Here is a 21,268-nt window from a genome sequence, read left to right as displayed (position 1 = left end):
ATCTTGACTTCAACATGGATTTCCAACTACAAACGGATTTGATCCTTCAGTCCCTTCCTGAGTTTTTTGGGAATTTTGTGACAAATTTCCATATGACTAAACAGGAATGCACCTTAGCTGGTTTACTCAACATGCTAGTTATTGCCCAAAATAATATGCTGGGCAATAAAGGAAAAGAGGTAGCTTTGGTTGCATCTTCTTCTGCTGGAAAGTCCAACAAGAAGAAGGGCAATAAGAAAAAGAAACTTCAGATTCCTGGTCCTTCCAAGAAAATAGCTAAACAGAAAAGGAAGACTAAAGCTGATAAAGGCAAAGGAAAGTGTCTCCACTGCCAACAGGAAAGTGTTTCCATTGCTTTCAACCGAAGAAAGTGTTTCCACTGGCCAGAGTATAGCAATCTAAATGAATGCAATGCCATGGTGAAAACCAACTCAAGTTCAAAATATATTTGGCACTTAAGGTTATGTCATGTTGCAGAAGATAGGATTACAAAACTGGAGAAAATGGGGATTTTATCCTCATTGGGCTCTGAGCCTACTCCAACTTGTGAATCTTGCCTTCAGGGCAAAATGACTAGATCACCCTTTGTTGGACAAGGGCTAAGAGCTGAAAATATTTTGGAGCTAATACATAGTGATGTATGTGGTCCATTTAAAGAAATGGCTAGAGGGGGCTTTCATTATTTTATTACCTTCTTGATGATAAATCAAGGTTTGGGTATTTGTATTTGATGAAATACAAACATGAATCCTTTGAAAAGTTCAAAGAATTTAAGTCTGAAGTAGAAAATCAAACAGGAAAAAATATTAAAGCTCTTCGATCAGATCGTGGAGGTGAATATTTTAAATCGAATTTGATGAATACTTGAGAGAGCATGGCATTGTTTCTCACCGACTCCTCCAGAACGCCACAATGAATGGTGTATCTGAAAGGAGAAATCGTACCCTATTGGATATGGTACGTAGTATGATGAGCTATACTGATATGCCAATCTCCTTTTGGGGATTTGCATTAGAATCAGCTTTATATATTCTGAATAGGATTCCATCAAAATCAGTTTCTTCCACACCTTATGAGATATGGCATGGAAGAAAACCAAGTCTTAAGAATGTTAAGATTTGGGGTTGTCCAGCTTATATCAAAAGCTGAACACTGATAAATTGGAGACCAGATCGTAAAAGGTCGATTTGTTGGATATCCAAAAGATAGTTTTGGATATTATTTTTATTTGCCTACTTCACAAAGGTTGTGATAAGTAGAGATGCCACATTTCTTGAACAACGGTTTGTTCAAGAAGGAGGCAAAGGAAGGCAAATAGAGTTAGAATTGGAGAATTCTAACCAACCAATGCATCGGATGGATATAGATCCATCTAGTCAACCTATACCCATTGATGAAACATCTACAATTGTTCCTCGTAGAACAACAGGTATCTCACCCACTGAGATATGGTTTTCGTCATGAAGAAGAACAAGAGTTGTCTACTCATGAAGAAGTAGATCATGGAGATGATCCACTTACCTATGAAGAAGCTATATCAGATATAGACTCTTCAAAATGGATTGATGCTATGAAATCCGAGATTGATTCCATGTATAAGAATCAAGTTTGGGATCTTGTTGACCCACCTAAAGGTATTGTACCTATAGGGAACAAATGGGTTTTCAAGAAGAAAATTGGTTCTGATGGAAAGGTAGAAACCTATAAGGCAAGGCTAGTAGCGAAAGGGTTTCGCCAAAGGTAAGAAATAGACTATGAGGAGACTTTCTCGCCTGTTGCCATGCTTAAATCAATTAGGATTTTATTAGCAATAGCTGCATACTATGATTATGAGATTTGGCAGATGGATGTCAAAACAGCTTTTCTCAATGGATACATTGAAGAAAACATTTTCATGGAATAACCTAGGGGATTTGAATCCCAAGATGGTTCCAAGGTATGCAAGCTAAAGCGATCCATTTATGGGTTGAAACAAGCTTCGAGGAGTTGGAACATCCGTTTTGATGAAGCCATTAAATCCTTTGGTTTTATCAAAAATGAGGATGAGCCATGTGTATATAAGAAGGTTAGTGACAGTGCTATCACTTTCCTTGTCTTATATGTGGATGACATCTTGTTGATGGGTAATGATACGGTATGTTGACGACTATAAAGGTATGGTTGTCAAATACATTCTCCATGAAAGACTTAGGGAGGCAACCTATATTCTTGGGATTCGCATCTATAGAGATAGAGCAAAAGAATAATTGGTTTATCCCAAAGTCTATACTTGGAAAAGGTGTTAAAGAGGTTTAACATGCTTGATTCCAAGAGAGGATTGTTACCAGTGAGACATGGTATCCACCTTTCTAAAGAGATGTCTCCAAAGACACCTGAAGAAAGAGATAAGATGGCCAGGATTCCATATGCTTGGCTATTGGAAGTTTAATGTATGCAATGTTGTGTACTAGGCGGATATCACATATGTTGTTAGTTTGACTAGCGGTATCAATCCAATCCAGTTTGGAACATCGGATAGTGTCAAGAATATCCTTAAGTACTTGAGAAGAACTAAGGATTTATTCTTGATTTATGGAGGTGGAGACTTGCAATTGGATGGTTATACCGATTACGATTTCCAATCGGATATTGATGATAGAAAGTCTACCTGGATATGTGTTCATTTGTAATGGAGGTGCGATCGGTTGGAAGAGTTCCAAGCGAGCACGATTGCAGATTCCACTCGAGGTCGAGTATATTGTCGCATCGAGATCTTTGCAAAAGAAGTCATTTGGATAAAGAAGTTCATGACAGAACTTACAGAGTTCCTTCCATTGAGTCTGCAGTTCCATTACACGTGACAATAATGGAGCGATCATACTGAGCTAAGGAACCAAGGTCTCACCGAAATCCAAACACATAGAAAGGCGCTACCACATTATCGGAGAAATAGTTGGGCGGCGATGTAGCCATGCAGAAAATAGCATCGGTGAAAATCCGGTGATCCATTCACTAAGCCTATGTCACGACTCGATTAGACCGATATCTTGAGAAGATAGGTCTAAGATATTGTAATGAATGGCTCTAGTGCTAGTGGGAGATTGTTAGTAGTATGCCCTAGAGCATATCATTTAGTATGTATCTTGTACATATTTTAATAATAAAAGGCATTTCCACTTTTCCGTTTACATAATATATTTATGTGTAATAGAAAAGGTCCATTGATATTTTGTTAGAAATATTATTCTTAAGTTGTTAAGAATATGAGTGACAATATTTCTAGCACAAAGTATCATAAATAGGTTCACAATCGAGGATACTTCATAATGAGGACATGACTTATCCAGAAAGATTGTATTCATGTTTGTTCCCAAGTTATTTATATGAGATATAAATAAGATGGAATGGTGAGTCTCATGCCATATAACAAACTTGATAGGCACTTATAAATGATAAGTAGGCCGAACCAGTGACACTTATGACAAGCACATGGAGTTTACTCTTGTCAATGTTTTGTCATAAATCATATCGATGCATATAATCTTTAGACACGAGATAGCACAGTTATCTTGTATATAGGTAGTTTGAGTTTGATCTCGCTTTCATACTTGTACTATGTATGGGTATATGAGCATGTGTTGGCTCCTGCTAGTTATATATGGAGGTAGGTGTTGATCAAGAAGGAATCTGTTCCTCTAAGTAAATAGAGATAAAATCCTATGTTCATTTAATTGTTCTTGATGTTTCAAGTTCCTGGCCAGGACAGATAGATTTATTCAGAAAAGAGTTTCTAATGAGAAAAATCTTTTAATCAAGAACTGGAATTAAAAGAGAACATAATATTCATAGCAAATGGAGTTTGACATAAACCATGACTCCAGCTTGAGTTGGGATTTTGTAACAGAGAGATTCTAGTGCATGGTAACATATGATTATAGGTTCATTTAAGGTAAACCTTATTACTAATTGGGTGGCCATGGCATGCTATGCTAGGTGTTAACCATGGTCTATGAGGTTCATAAAATGATTTAGAGAAATCATTTATGGTAAGAAAGAGTTCTGATGATATTAAGAGTTGATATCATGTCTCATTGCCAATTAGTGATGAGCCTAGTAAGTCACACACATACACAAGTTATCACCTAATTAAATATGATTTAATTAATTAATTAAAGAGTTTAAATTGATTAATTAAATAGATTTGGTTTGCAATTAAATTGCAAAGTCCCTAGCATGACTTGAAACCAAATCTAGATTATTGGATGTATAATATAAGTTAAATTTATATTTAAAGTGTTTAAATATGAATTTAATTGATGAGAAATTAATTAATAGAGATTAATTAATTAATTTATATTTGATATAAATTAATTAGAAGAAGAAAATAATTATTTTGGGTTAAGAACTCAAAATTAAGACACAGGGGCATTTTGGTCATTTCACAGTGTGACACGTGGCACCATGAGATGGTGACACATGGCATAACACATAAGCTTGCCAAATATTTTTTTTTAATCATGTAAGATGATTAAAATCAAGATTAAATATAGGTTTGACACTTGGCACAATGTGATTGGGTCACTTAAACCTAGAGCTAATCAAAAGGTGACATGTGGCTAGGGTTTAATGTGTTAACCTAGCTATTTAAGTGTGGTTATGAAAAGAAAACATAACCAGCAGCCTCTCCTCTCATATGTCACGCCACTTTGAGCCTCTCCAGCTATTTCTCTTCATCTCTCATCAATTCAAAGAGATTAGCCATCAATCTCTTGAATTAAAAACACTAGAAATTGTTTCTAGTGTCCTGTTTGCATCTCTAATCTCTTAAAAGGCATAACTTGAATTTCTAATTAATAGAAAAGGCTTTAGAAGCTGTTCAAGGGCTGCCATAGGTGTTCTTGGTGTGGACAAGCTAGAGGACAACATCCGGTGTCCTCAAGACGAATCTCAAAGCGCAGACACGCTGCGGACATCAAGAGGTTAGTGTAATCGTTCTTGATTTAATCTAGGGTTCTAAAATTAATCTGATTAATTTTAAAATCTTAAATGGCAAATACAGATCCAAAAACATATTAAAAGAGTTTTAATATGTTGTTTATCATTGAAATCAAATAGATAAAAATAAATCTTGCATGGTGCTTGTGACCCTAGGTGAAAATTTTTGAATTCAATGGTATAATCTTGTGTTTTTCACGCTTCCGTTCCTTCAGGGATATGCTACAAGGCTATTGGAGCCTGTTATAACTGTGGAGGCACAAGACACTTTGCCAAAGACTGCATCAGTAGTCGCAGATTTGGACCACCTCCTACTACTGCAGGAGGGTCAGTTCAGAGCCCTGTCACTAGAAGTTCACAACCACCCAGTAGAGTTAGAAGCAGGGGCAGAGGTAGCCCAGCAGGCAGCCAAGGCACAGTGAAACATTCAGAGCAAGACAGTGCTCCAGTCATAGTCTATCCAATGAGATAAAGATAAGAGGCCAAGACATCTGATGTTGTGGCTGGTACCTTCTCAACTTTTAATCAAGATGTGTTTGTGTTATTTGATCCGGGTTCTACCCATTCTTATGTGAGTGCTAGCATCATTGATTGCATTGCTGTTCCATGTACAAAAATGGACTTTGAGGTGCTAGTAACAAGTCCACTAGGACAGGAGGTCAGGGTTAATAAAATGTATAGAGATTGTCCTTTGGTGATCCAAGGACACACTTTTCTGTCTGATTTCATTGAAATGCCCTTCAGAGATTATGATATCATCTTGGGCATGGATTGGTTAGCTAGGCATAATGCCATGATTGACTGTAGGCTGAAGATAGTCACTTTTGGTCTCCTCGATGCTGATGTGGTAATACATGGGGAGAGGCAGTTATTGCCATCAAACATCATTTCGACTGCACTAGCCAGAAAAATGATCAGAAAGGGGTGTGAAGCATACTTGGCACATGTGGTAGACACCCAAGTGGGGAGTCCAGTATTGAAGGACATCCCTACAGTATATGACTTTCCAGATGTGCTTCTTGATGAATTACCAGGATTACCTCCGGAAAGAGAAGTGCAGTTTGAAATTAATGTTATGCCTGGTGTGGATCCAATCTCCATAACACCATACAGAATGGCACCAGCAGAGTTGAAGGAGTTGAAGATACAATTGCAAGAATTACTTGAAAAGGGCTTCATCCGCCCTAGTGTGTCACCTTGGGGAGCACCAGTGTTGTTTGTTAAGAAGAAGGATAGTACTCTCCGCTTATGTATAGATTACCAGCAGTTGAATAAGGTGACTGTTAGTAGTATGCCCTAGAGCATATCATTTAGTATGTATCTTGTATATATTTTTATTAATAAAAGGCATTTCCACTTTTCCGTTTACATAATATATTTATGTGTAATAGAAAAGGTCCATTGATATTTTGTTAGAAATATTATTCTTAAGTTGTTAAGAATATGAGTGACAATATTTCTAGCACAAAGTATCATAAATAGGTTCACAATCGAGGATACTTCATAATAAGGACATGACTTATCCAGAAAGATTGTATTCATGTTTGTTCCCAAGTTATTTATATGAGATATAAATAAGATGGAATGGTGAGTCTCATGCCATATGACAAACATGATAGGCACTTATAAATGATAAGTAGGCCGAACCAGTGACACTTATGACAAGCACATGGAGTTTACTCTTGTCAATGTTTTGTCATAAATCATATCAGTGCATATAATCTTTAGACCTGAGATAGCAGATTATCTTGTATATAGGTAGTTTGAGTTTGATCTCGCTTTCATACTTGTACTGTGTATGGATATATGGGCATGTGTTGGCTCCTACTATTTATATATGGAGGTAGGTGTTGATCAAGATGGAATCTGTTCCTCTAAGTAAATAGAGATAAAATCCTATGTTCATTTAATTGTTCTTGATGTTTCAAGTTCCTGGCCAGACAGATAGATTTATTCGTAAAAGAGTTTACGATGAGAAAATCTTTTAATCAAGAATTGGAATTAAAAGAGAACATAATATTCATAGCAAATGGAGTTTGACATAAACCATGACTCCACTTGAGTTGGGATTTTGTAAGAGAGATTCTAGTGCATGGTAGCATATGATTATAGGTTCATTTAAGGTAAACCTTATTACTAATTGGGTGGCCATGGCATGCTATGCTAGGTGTTAACCATGGTCTATGAGGTTCATAAAATGATTTAGAGAAATCATTTATGGTAAGAAAGAGTTACGATGATATTAAGAGTTGATATCATGTCTCATTGCCAATTAGTGATGAGCCTAGTAAGTCACACACATACACAAGTTATCACCTAATTAAATATGATTTAATTAATTAATTAAAGAGTTTAAATGGATTAATTAAATAGGTTTGGTTTGAAATTAGATTGCAAAGTCACTAGCATGAATTGAAACCAAATCTAGATTCTTGGATGTATAATATAAGTTAAATTTATATTTAAAGTGTTTAAATACGAATTTAATTAATGAGAAATTAATTAATAGAGATTAATTAATTAATTTATATTTGATATAAATTAATTAGAAGAAGAAAATAATTATTTTGGGTTAAGAACTCAAAATTAAGACACAGGGGCATTTTGGTCATTTTGCAGTGTGACACGTGGCACCATGAGATGGTGACACATGGGATTACACATAAGCTTGCCAAATGTTTTTTAATCATGTAAGATGTTTAAAATCAAGATTAAATATAGGTTTGACACTTGGCACAATGTGATTGGGTCACTTAAACCTAGAGCTAATCAAAGGGTGACATGTGGCAAGGGTTTAATGTGTTAACCTAGCTATTTAAGTGTTGTTATGAGAAAATAAAATACAACCAGCAGCCACACTCCTTTGTCACGCCACTTTGAGGGTTTTTATCTCTTCTTCTTCATCTCTTATCAATTCAAAGAGATTAGCCATCAATCTCTTGAATTAAGAACACTAGGAATTGTTTCTAGTGTCCTGTTTACATCTCTAATCTCTTAAAAGGCAGAACTTGAATTTCTAATTAATAGAAAAAGCTTTAGAAGCTATTCAAGGGCTGCCATAGGTGTTCTTGGTGTGGACAAGCTAGAGGGACAACATCTGGTGTCCTAAAGACGAATCTCAAAGGCGTAGACACGCTGCAGTGCATCAAGAGGTTAGTGTAATCGTTCTTGATTTAACCTAGGGTTCTAAAATTAATCTGATTAATTTTAAAATCTTAAATGGCAAATACAGATCCAAAAACTTATTAAAAGAGTTTTAATATGTTATTTATCATTGAAATCAAATAGATAAAAATAAATCTTGCATGATGCATGTGACCCTAGGTGAAAATTTTTGAATTCAATGGTATAAACTTGTGTTTTTCACGCTTCCGTTCCTTCAGTGACAATAAAGAACAGATATCCATTGCCTCGCATTGATGATCTATTTGATCAGTTGAAGGGTGTAGCTGTATTCTCCAAAATTGATTTGCGATCTGGTTATTATCAGTTGAAGGTGCGAGAGTAGAGTATTCCAAAAACTGCTTTCAGAACTCAGTATGGCCACTATGAGTTTTTAGTAATTCCATTCGGGTTAACAAATGCTCCAGCTGCTTTTATGGATCTGATGAACACTATCTTCAGACCATATCTCGACCAATTTGTGTTAGTGTTTATTGATGACATTTTGATATATTCAAGGAATGCAGAGGAGCATGACATACATCTGCGGATTGTACTGCAGACTTTAAGGGAGAAACAGCTATACGCCAAATTATCGAAGTGTGAATTTTGGCTGAAAGAAATCTCCTTTTTGGGACATGTTGTGTCAGCTGAAGGGATCAAGGTAGATTCCAGCAAGGTAGAAGCTATCCTTAGTTGTCAGCCACCCAGGAACATCACAGAAATTCGCAGTTTTTTGGGTTTAGCTGGATATTATTGTCGGTTCGTGAAAGGGTTTTCTATGTTATCTTCTCCACTGACCAAACTGCTTCGGAAAGATGTAAAATTTCAGTGGACAGATAAATGTCAGCAAAGTTTTGATGAGTTGAAGAGGTGTTTGATTGAAGCTCCAGTTCTCACTTTACCTACTCCGGGTAAATAATACACAGTATATAGTGATGCTTCTCACAATGGGTTAGGCTGTATACTGATGCAAGATCGGAATGTCATTGCTTATGCATCACGCCAGCTGAAACCGCATGAGAGGAACTACCCAACACATGATCTGGAGTTAGCAGCTATTGTTTTTGCTCTGAAGATCTGGAGACACTATTTGTATGGGGAGAAATGCTACATTTACACAGATCATAAGAGCTTGAAATACTTAGGCACCCAGAAGGAATTAAATTTGAGGCAGAGGAGATGGTTAGAACTCATTAAATATTATGATTGCTTAATAGACTATCAGCCAGGGAAAGCAAATGTGGTGGCTGACGCCTTAAGTCGTAAGACTATGGCAAGTCTCAGAGTTTCTCCTTTGTCCATGGTATATGAATTGAAAGCACAGCATGCCAGTTTAGAGATTGATGATGAGGGACAAACAGTAGTTGCATGGCATGTACAGCTAGTGTTGATTGATTAGATCAGAATGGCTGCTCAGAATGATGTTAAATATCAGAAGCTACTGAAAGAAGTCCAGCAGGGCAAGAAACTTAAATTTTCTATGAAAGATGATGGTTTATTGCTACATCAGGGCAGAATGTGCATTCCTAATGATGCTGAATTGAGACAGATCATTATGAAGGAAGCACATGAGTCTCCATTTGCTATGCACCCTGGTGGAACTAAAATGTACAGAGGGCTGAAAGAGCATTACTGGTGGATGGGTATGAAGAGAGATATAGCTGAGTTTGTTTCCAAATGCCTAACTTGTCAGCAAGTGAAGGCAGAACATCAAGTTCCAGCTGGTTTGTTACATCCTTTGTCAGTACCAGAGTGGAAATGGGAACAAATAACTATGGATTTTGTTACAGGACTTCCAAGGACACAGAGTAGTCATGATGCAGTATGGGTTATAGTTGACAGATTGACCAAGTCTGCTCACTTTTTGCCAGTGCGGATGGACTATAGCCTGAAAAGATTGGCCAGATTGTACATATATGAGATTGTAAAATTGCATGGAGTGCCAGTATCAATTGTGTCTGACAGAGATCCTAGGTTCACTTCTAGATTCTGGGGTAGTCTTCAGAGAGCCCTAGGAACTAGATTGAACTTCAAAGACAAAGATTCCACCCACGCATGATGGCCAGTCTGAGAGGATTATTCAGATATTGGAGGATATGCTATGGGCTTGTGTGATTGAATTTGAAGGTAGTTGGGATACACACTTGCCTTTGATTGAGTTTGCTTATAGCAACAGCTACCAATCAAGCATTGGGATGCCTCCATATGAAGCTTTGTATGGCAGAAAGTGCAGAACTCCCTTATGTTAGGATGAAGTAGGTGAAAGGAAGATGATTGGGCCAGAAATTATTCAGCAGACAGAGGAAAAGATCAGATTGATCAGAGATAGACTTAAGGCTGCATCAGACCGTCAGAAGTCCTATGTTGATCTAAAGAGAAGAGATATTGAATATGCAGTGGGTGATAAGGTATTCCTCAAAGTTTCTCCTTGGAAGAATATTGTGAGATTTGGCAGAAAGGGGAAACTGAGTCCTCGTTTCATTGGACCATATGAGGTTCTGGAAAGAGTGGGTCCTTTGGCATATCGGTTGGCATTACCTCCAGAGTTAGCAAGGATACACAATGTCTTCCATGTGTCCATGTTAAGGAGGTACAGATCTGACCCATCTCATGTACTATCAGTTGAAGAGATTGAAGTAAATCCAGACCTCTCATATGAGGAAGAACCCATAAAAATTCTGGCTTATGAGATGAAGCAACTGAGGAATAAACAGATACACCTGGTTAAAGTGCTGTGGAGCCATCATTCAGGCCAAGAAGCTACTTGGGAACGTGAAGAGGATATGAGGAGACAACACTCACAGCTGTTCAGAGACTAATGCCAGGTAAAATTTCGAGACAAAATTTATTTTAAGGGGGGGAGAATTGTAACACCCCTAAGTTCGGTAGTGCGTTCTACTGTTCCAATGACTAGTGTTGTCCGGATAGCTAGAATGCCTAGAACTACACTTCGATATGAGTGAGGAGACATAAAATAATGAAATACAAGAAAAGAAAACATAAGAAAAACAAAGGAAAAATAATAGCAAAGAAATGTAACCAAGTTAAGCGAGCCGAGAACCCTAGCGATGGGTGACCGCACCGGAAAGTCACGGCGTGGACCATTGACTAGCCCTCGACCGCGGGGAGCCCTGGAAAATATTTTTAGGACTTAAAGAGACATCAATTGAAGTATAAATGCCATTGGAAATATCAAAGAAAAATTAATTAATTAGTACAAAGAAAAGTGAGAAATTGAAAAATGGACAAAACCCAGTGTTACCGAAAAATCGAGAATGCAACCCGAACAGGGGCATTGTGGTCATTTGACACCTCGAGTTGTCTTTTGACCTAAATTTCCATCAAAAATAAATAATATTACACTTGAAAAATATAATGAAAAATTAATTTAGTGGTACCTAATGTAAATAACAAAAATGGAGTGTAAATGGTGTAATTATCACTTAAAACTTATTAAATGATTTTCCTAGCATGAGTGGAGCACTATGGGAATTAAAAATTCACTAAGTGGGCAGATGAAAACCCACTAAAGTCATCTTCAACCTTCATTCACTCCCATTGCCGAAATGAAGTTCCAAGGTTCTCCCATGGCTGCCCAAATGCATGGTTCATTAGACCCATTTTCAAGCTAGATTTTGTTTACTTATCTTCATTAATTTTGATCCTCACACCATGCGCAGTAGATAGGCAGCAAGAAAGGAAAGTTTTTGTGGAGTTTTGAAGAATTTCCAAAGTGGTAAGTTTCTGTTTTTTATTATTGTTTAATTAAAGTTTGTACGGATGTTATGGGTGTTTGATTTATAGAGAGATTTTTGAGGTTTGATGTTGAATGGGGAAGTGTACTTTTGGCAGCCATGAAAACACCTTGAAGATAGTTTATTTTTGCTTGTAAATGGTGAATTAAAGGATTGATTAAATGTATATTGTGTAGGAAATCATTTGGGTGATTATACTTAGTATATATAAATGTGCATTGAAATTTGAAGCTTGGAAATTAATGGAATGTAAATGTATCATTACGATAGTTTGTTGACTCTTGAAGAATGCTGGAATTCATGCTTGGTTTATGGTATATTAATGTTGACTTGTGTTGGATGTTATGGCAGTTTGAGTGTATATATGATGATGTGAGGTTGGACATGTAAAAGTGTTTTGGTTAGGTGCTTGAATTGTTATAAATTGAGTTTGACAAATTCTGCACTTTATGGTGTATGTTGAATGTGATTGTAAGCTGTCAAAATGACCTATAATATGTTGTGAATTATGTTTAGGTTATGGTACAACCAGAATTGGCTTGAATGTTGAGTTTGGTGAGTGTTAAAAGTGATCCTTGATGTGTATGAAAGAAATGTAATAAGGCAGTTTGAGTTTTAGGCCTAGAACTTTAAGTGTGTGGCTCCAATTGGTATGAGACCAATTGGAGGTGAAAATAGGCACAAAATGTGCCAACTTTCATGAAGGAATCTTGCTAAAATTCTACTTGCAAGGTAGCTTGAAAAATGACCAAATCCGGATTAAGTGCAAATAAGGCCTGAAAATTGACTATTTGGGCAGCAGTTAGTGTTTAGGCCATAACTCACCCCAAACAGGTCCAATTGACCTGAAATTTTGATTATGAATAGCTAAGACCCATATCTACAAGTCTTATGAAGACACTAAAACCCAGAACTGACCATAAGCAAGTCAAACAGCTTGTACAAGTTCGGGTCCAAAAACTGGCCGAACCAAAATTGACCTAAAATGGCCTAAAATGACCAATTTTAGTGCAATTTGACCAGCAATAGTAAAATGACCATAACTTGGTCTACATAACTCAGAATGACCTGAAATTTTGCCCAATAAGACATAGATCTACAAGTTTTTAGTTTTGACCAAAACTCGAAAACCGAGGGAACTAGGTCGTCCGGCTAGGTCAAACTAGTATTCCGGAATCTAGCAAATTGCAAGAAAATGCAGTATACACGAAACTGAAATTGGTAACATGTACCAACCCTAAAAGACTATCGAATGTGACATATTAGTAACACTAAAACCTAAATTACCTAGAATGCACCGAGGGTCGACATATTAAGTTGACTAAGCAAATAATAGAATTCAGTGAATTAATTATCGAGCATTATCATTAGAGACAGTTTAAATGATTACTGAAACACTTCAAATTGTGTTTCTCAGTTAGCAAAGACTCAGGAAAAGGGAAGGAAACACTGAGTCAATACCAGGAGACAGTTATCAGAGGTTTGTGCACAACAACTATTTCTTTTGAATTTTTCAATTGAAATGAATTATGACTATTTGTACATTATTGTTTTAAATTGTGGAAATGTGTTTAAATGGATACTTATTGCTTGAAAAACATTGTAAATGGTTTGAAACTGTGAAAAATTGTTTGAATGATATCGATGGATACTTATTGATTGAAAAGCATTGGAAATGATTTGAAACCACAGCTATCATGTATATTGATTGTATTCCTCGCTAGCTTGTCTAGTGGGACGAATTGAATTCCCTCTCTGGTTGAAGTGTTGAGGTGTGTGCCTGTTGAGGACGAATCGAATGAGTACTCATATTTTTACTAGATAGCTATGTTATTCCTCATTAGTCATCGACTTTTGGGACGAATTGAATACCTCATTAGCCATCGGCTTTTGTGACGAATTGAACTTTGGAACATGATTAAGTTGTGTGTGATTTATTGATATGCATTGTGAGATTGTGAAATGAATTTAAACTCTTATTGACATTCACTGTCTTTTGAAGTTAACTATGTTTTGATCTCTGAGATTTATTGTGATATTGTGTTAAATTCCTTATGACATTAATTGTCTTGAATTTAACTATGATTTTACGTATCCATCATTTATATGATTTATGAATTGTGATTTAAAGTTGTATTTGGTTAATGTTGTGCACCACTGAGACATTGTCTCAGCGATAGCTTTTTATTGCTATCGCAGGTAGACAGACGGACAGGGCAGCAGACTAGGCTACTAGTACATCCAGTGAGAGATTATCGGGCATATTGAGTATACCACATTTTGCATTTTGTACTGTAATGTATGACCACTGTATGTACATATTATTTTTGGTTTTGAGCAGTTGTAAATTAAAATTGTACATTGAAGTTGTAAAGTAAATTATGAGTTATTTTGACTTATAAAAATTGTATTATATTTCTTGTATCTCAGTCTTTGAAAAATCACTGTGGCTTTGAGTTGAGAAATATGTTGGAGTTGAGATTTGGAAATATATTGAAGTGCTTTTTACAGGTTTTCTGAAGAACTGTTTTATCCAAAATACAGATAGCACTCTGCTAAAATTTTTACAGAAATCACTAATAGTCCAAATGTGTTAGCTGTTTCAAGTCAGTTCACAAAAAGTTTTTAACACCTGTAAATAGTGCTCACCACTGTAAAAGAAGTAAGAAAAGTTTTTAAAATCCCTTGTAGTGTATTTAATGGGTTATCAGTAGACGGAGTTGGTAATTCATTAGGTATACTACGGGATCATGTTACGCCTTACAGAGGGGTAGGGTGTGATAAAAATACTTGTAGAGTACTTGTACCAGAATGTTCCGTCACTCATATTCTTAACATGTTAAGAATGAAACATCTAACAAGTTACTAAAGGATATATTCAATTAAATTTAAACCATTTAAAGTTAAAAGAAAAAGATATATGCCATTAAAAGGGAATAAATATTTACAAGACACAAATTTCAAGATATGCTTTAGGGCATACTACCAACACTCATATCATCGATTCTATTCTAATTTTTCTTAAATTTTGGTTTTTGATTTTATCAGTTTGGTTTGATTCAGAATTGAAATGAAAATTTTCATAGTCTAAACTCTGTAACTTTTTCCTTTAAGAATATATGAGGATCTGCAACACCCCTGTTTGCATAGCCTGGTATATTTCACTGTTCTGGTGATCGGTGTCGGTCCAGTCAATTAAGGGGATTAGAACCACACTTAAGATAACTAGATAACCTATAAACATAAATAATTAGTAATTGCCAATTAGTTAAGTATAAATAAGAAAAACAGAACATAAGAAGTTAAACGAGCCGAGAGTCACAGCGATGGGTGACCTTCTCGGGAACGACTACGAAGTCGATTTAAACTCAAATTTTGAACCGTAAAATGTGACGCTGTCGTCCTTAGGACCATTACGAACACAGTGGAAAAGAGAAAATCACGAAAAAGAATTGTTAAGCCAGTCAAATAATTAGGTCAGGGAGCCGAAAGAAATATTGAGTTATTTGCAAACCGGGTTGAACCGGCGAGGGACAATTTGGTCAATTGACTCCGAGAGCTGACTCCTGACCTAACTGTCAAATAAAATCAGAGAAAAAAAAATTTCGGAGTCTGGAATTAAATTAAAGAACTAATAGAAAAATAAAAAAAAGAGAGAAAATGAAAAAGGTGTAGGGAGATGACATCATGCATGACATCATGCATGATGCCATAAATGTTATAATTAATAAATTAAATTAAATTGATTTATGGTCTTCCTAAGACATAAAAGAAAAGAAAAGAAAAGAAAAGAAAAGAAAAAAAAACAAAAGTCATCTTCTTTCCCTAAGTGCCGCCCTCACTCTCTCTCCCTCTCCCTCACCCAAAACCTCTATTAAAACTCATTTTGAGCTTGATCAAATCTCCAATTCCACCATAGAAAGTTAAACCTCCAACACTAAACCTTGATTTCAAGCTTTGATAGAGGACTTGACAATAAAAAAAAGAAGAAAGGAAGAAGTTTGAAGGAAAGAAATTCTGCACTAAGGTTAGTAAATTAAATTTGATTTTTTAGTTGAATTAGTTGTGTTTATAGCTTAGTTAACTTAGAAATATGCCTAAAATGAAATAAAAACATTGTTGAGGGACCAAGCTGAATTTCAACCAGCTAGGGTTACTATGCATATGTTTGAGTTTTGATTGAATTTAATATGGTAGGCAAGCTTGTATGGATATGCTAATGAGATTGTTATGCTTAGATGTGGTTAAATGCAACAATTTAATAAGTTAGGGTTTTGGGACGCTTAGGGTTAGAGACAAAAATGTGAAAAATTGGTAAAAGATGTCTTGGACCTAGTTTGAAGTGAGAAATGGTCAATGGTGACCAAATGAAGTGTGTTGAAAGTGTTGGAGTTGAACCCAAATTCGGATTCAATGTGGTCATGCTGCCAAAGTTCCTTTGAGGGACCAAAAATAAAAATTTACAAGTCCAATTGGTATGAGACCAATTGGGAATGAAAATAGACACTAAATGACACAATTTTCGTTTAGGAAGCATGCCCAAAAAGTGACCAGAACCTAGTGAACAAATTTACCAAACTTGGAAAATCTCAGTCGGCTCTGTACAAATTGACCAAATGAACAGTATTTCATTTGGTCATAACTTGAGCTAGGTAGGTCTAAATGACTTGAAATTTTACCAGTAGACAGTTGAGGTATATACCTAAAACTTTCATAAAGAACACAAACCCAAATTATGCCATTAACCAAGTCTTTTGGCCACCCAAAGTTGGTGACCTAAAATTGCCAGAACCAAAATTTGCCCAGAAAACTGGGTTGAGTCCAATCCGGTAGCCATGGTTCAAATGGCTATAACTTGAGCTACAAAACTCCAATTGGAGTGATTGAAAAAGGAGAATAAACTTAAGACAATAGGGAACATTTTCTATGAATAAAGTTTTGCCAAATTCCAACAAAAAAATGACCAATGGAATAGTGCAACCTTAGACACCAAAACTGAAAATTTTCAAATTTGGCTAAAAGACTTTGAATTTGAATAAACAACCAAACCCAACAAATTTAGTGACCAAAATGTGGTATGTGGGTGAAGTTGGAATTTCCATACCTATTAAGCCCTAGAAAGTCAACAATTTGACTTGAATAGTGTAGTGAATAGTAACTCGAAACACAAAAATTTAAGGAATGTCAAGTTTAGCACGTTAGAGCTAGGTAAAAGTGAAGTTAAGTTTATTTTTGGATTTATGCTAAGTTATGGTACTGAAACACTGTGAAATTGTGCGTTTCAGTTGAAAAGAATACCAGGAAAGAACCCGAAGAACCGAGTCAAGGCCAAGAGGTGACTCACTTGAGGTTTGTGCACAACATCTCCATGCTTTAAAATTCATTGATAAAGTGAATGAAATATGTATTTTACTTTTGCTTTGGAATTGTTGAAAGTTTATTTGTGTATATTTGAATGGCAATGTTTAGCAAATTGTTAAGATAAGTTTTGAAACCACAGTGTCATGACCATATATTTGAACACCTCACTAGCATGACTAGTGGAGGTAATTAGTTTCAAATTTTGATTCCTTCTCTGGATGAAGTGTTGAGGTGTGCCAGTAGAAGAGGAATTTGAATGGATATCCATATATTTAAGCTAGCTAGCCTTGCGATGTGACTTCTCCTTAGCCTCTGGCTATTGAGATTATATTTGTTTCGAATGGCATGATCTAACTGTGGGTTTTTTGAAATGTGTTTTGATTCTTGAAATGAAATTGTTTAGATCAAAATCTCATAATTCATGTTTTATACTTAGTTCTCATGTTCAGTTCAATTTTTGAATAAAAGTGATTTAAATTCTGCATAAAGATTATTTTAGTATGTTGTGCACCACTGAGTCCTAGTACTCAGCGATGGCTGTCATTGCTATCGCAGATTTAGAGACTAGAGGAGCAGCAGAGTGAGCTGCTGAGGATTGAGGACCTACTTGCTTGAAGTTATATCGGGTATAATTTATACCCTGAATGTAAATATTTATTTTGCTGTATGTATTGCACATAAATGTATGGACATGTAAAAGTGGTCTTGAGCAGCTTGTACAAAATTTGTATAAACTTTAGAATAAATTTTAGTTTGGATTTACTTAATGTAAATTTTAGTATGATGTATATATAAATTGTTTATCTTCAAAGAAATATGAATGTATGAAATTGATTGACAGTATCTTGAGGATTGTTGAATTTTGAACTTGTGAAATTGGTTGAGTTTGATTGTGAATTGAAGAAGTTGTTGAGAAAATTATTGGAAGTGTTTTTTACAGGGATTTGAAGAACTGTTTTCTCAAAATACAGACGGAACTCTGTCAAAATTTTTATAAAATTTGCGTAAAAATAAAATAGGCCAAAAATATTAACTAGTTTTAATTTTAATTAAATGTTTTAAACACCTATTAGAAAATGCTCACCACTTATCAAAAGTAAGAAAATTATTTTAAAACCGCTTGTAGGGTACTTAATGAGTTATCGGCAGGTGAAGTTCGGTAGTTCATTAGGTATTCTACGAGATCATGTTATGCCTTACAGAAGGGTAAGGTGTGACAGGATCAGTTTTATATCTTCATTGATGTTCTTGGTTCTTATAATTTAGTAATCACATTCGACAATCCATTTGAAATGGTGGATCCTGCGAATGCAGAGGTGGATCCACTTGGATAAAAGAGGGGTTAGTTGACCCCCTTTTTTTGTTTTTCCTTAAATTACCTTTATATATTTATATATCTATTTAAATTGACCCTTCATACATTTAAGTATTGAACCCTTTTTTTTTTTTTTTTTTTAACGGAGAATGTATTTTTACTAATAGGAATCAATTGACTGAGGCAAATTATTGTGTTCTTATAATGTATGGTGTAGATCTCATTTTCCCAAATTTAAGACTTAACTACTGTATATGAGTATTAAATGCACCTTTTTTTTAATACACCAAATATATTATATAATTTACTTATATATTGATCTCGAAAAAATTATTTTCTGGAGCTGCCACTGTGTGAATGCAAAATTTTTTCGAAGACAGATTGCACATTGATTTACTCATTGTATAAACTTGTGATTTAAAACTTTTTTATATAATTTTCTTTTAATTTTTTTTATATAATATAATGTTAGAGATCTAGGGAGTCCAAACTGCCTAGGGAGAATCTTCTTAATGGGCCTTGTGAAAAAACACACTCATGGGTTTAATATTACATCCAACCTAAAACCTTAAGGCAATGAGTCTATGGGTCCTTCCCATTTATATATCTCTCACTAATCCCATATTTTTCGGATGTCAGAATTCCACACTTGCATATTCCCAACAATCTCCCCCTCAAATGTAAATTTCTTTTGCATTGGGCTTATTGGGCTTGTTCTCCCTCAAATGGAAGCTTTTTTTTTTTCTTAACTTAAGTATTACAGTGTCACCAAGAGTCCTAATTGCTCCACCAAACCCACTTGAGCATGCACTTCTAAGAAATGCTAGAGCCATCACATGTTTCACCATCATGTGTCCCGAGAGTTTTCACTCCATCCACTTGCTCTTCTCTAGAAGAGTGCCTTTCTGCTCTATTGGGTCTACTAAGAGTTTCCTGACTTTTCCCATCCATGTGTTAGAGCACCATGAGAATCAGTGACCTTCATTTCCATACTTATTCTTGTCGAACCATCGGCTCTGACACCAGTTGTTAGAGATCTAGGGAGCCTAAAGTACTTGAAGAGAATCCTTCTTGATGGGCCTTATGAAAGAATTCACTCCTGAGCTTGACACCATATCTAACCCAAAAACTTAAGGCAATGAGTCTATGGGTCCTTTTCACTTATATGTCTTTCACTCATCCCATCTTTTTTCGATGTGTGAATTCCACACTTGCATATTGCCAACATATAATATTATCATTATATATTATTTTCAATAGCCAATTAAATTTATTTATTCATAGTATGATTAAATTTTACTTCTAATTAAAGTTGATTAAAAAAAGTTATAAAAAATAAATTAATAAGTTATATTACTTTAGTCAATTGAAATATTATAAATAAAACACATGAAATAGAATTTTCAATATATATTACTTTAGAGATTAAAATATTATAATTAAAATACCACAAATATGGTATGAAAATATGGATATTTTGATTTTACAAATTAAAATTTATTATTTACTAAAAGTTATTTTCAAAATAGTTTCAATTTTTTTTAATAAGTTATAGTCCATTTAAAATAGAGATTGTAAGGCAAAAAATAATGTATTTTATTGCTTAACTTTATCTTATTGCAATAAGAATTTTAGAATTAATAATTTTTTATAAAAATGTTTTTTGTACTTTAGTAAATTAAAAAATGATGAAGGGTGTTTTTACAATCCCGATATTTCCACCTTCCTACTTTTTAAATTTTTTCCAACTTCTTGCTATTATAGTCAATTTTTTAATTTTTGAGAATTATAGCTTGATTTTAAATATTTATTTTTTTGATGAGCAGTGAAAATTGAAATAAATTAACAGTTAAAATTAGGACTGGAAGAGAAACCAACAATCAAAACTATATCATGTTAACTGATTTAAATTAATTTTAACTATAGGTTAGAAAAAAAAACTTTTAAAACCTAGCTATAATTGTTAAAAGTATTAGCTATAATTATAAAAATAAAAAAATATTTTTTAATATATATATATAAAATTCTATGCAATGTAAATTAAAAATTTTAAAAAAATATTCATGAAAAGTTAAATTAAATAATTTAAAAATACATTTTTATAATTATATATCATATATTAATTTTATTCTTTAATATAATTCTAAATATTCATATATTAACATAATTAAATAAGGTTAAAAGACAAAAAAAAAATCAAAATATTTATGTCAATTATTAATTTTAGTAAAAAATTTTAATTATATCAATTTAGCCATAAACCTTTATAAAAGTTTTTAATATTAATAATAAATATAATTTAAAATAATTAACTCATCAATTTTAGCTACTCCTTTTAGTTTTATTAATATATTCAATAATTTTAGTATTTTTATTAATTTTAACAAACTTCATATTGATAAAAAATAATAAATGAATAATATATCTAATATTATTATCTAAAATTTTAATTTTTTTTTTCTTTCTTTCTGCTGATACTTTTAATTTACATCTTTTTTGTCATTTTATTTCACATTTAAGACAAAAATCAAATATTTAAAAATAAAATATGAACCAATAATAAAGCCAAAATAAATGTAATTATAATTTTCAAAACCATAGATAAATTAATTAAAATAATATTTTTTATTAATTTGAGAATAACTCTTAAATTTTTATAAAATAAAAAGATTAGATAATATGTTAGTAGTATGCTCTA

This window comes from Hevea brasiliensis, chromosome 14 (assembly GCF_030052815.1).
Source record: "Hevea brasiliensis isolate MT/VB/25A 57/8 chromosome 14, ASM3005281v1, whole genome shotgun sequence".
Taxonomy (NCBI): Eukaryota; Viridiplantae; Streptophyta; class Magnoliopsida; order Malpighiales; family Euphorbiaceae; genus Hevea; species Hevea brasiliensis.
Note: the sequence above shows the minus strand (reverse complement) of the source record.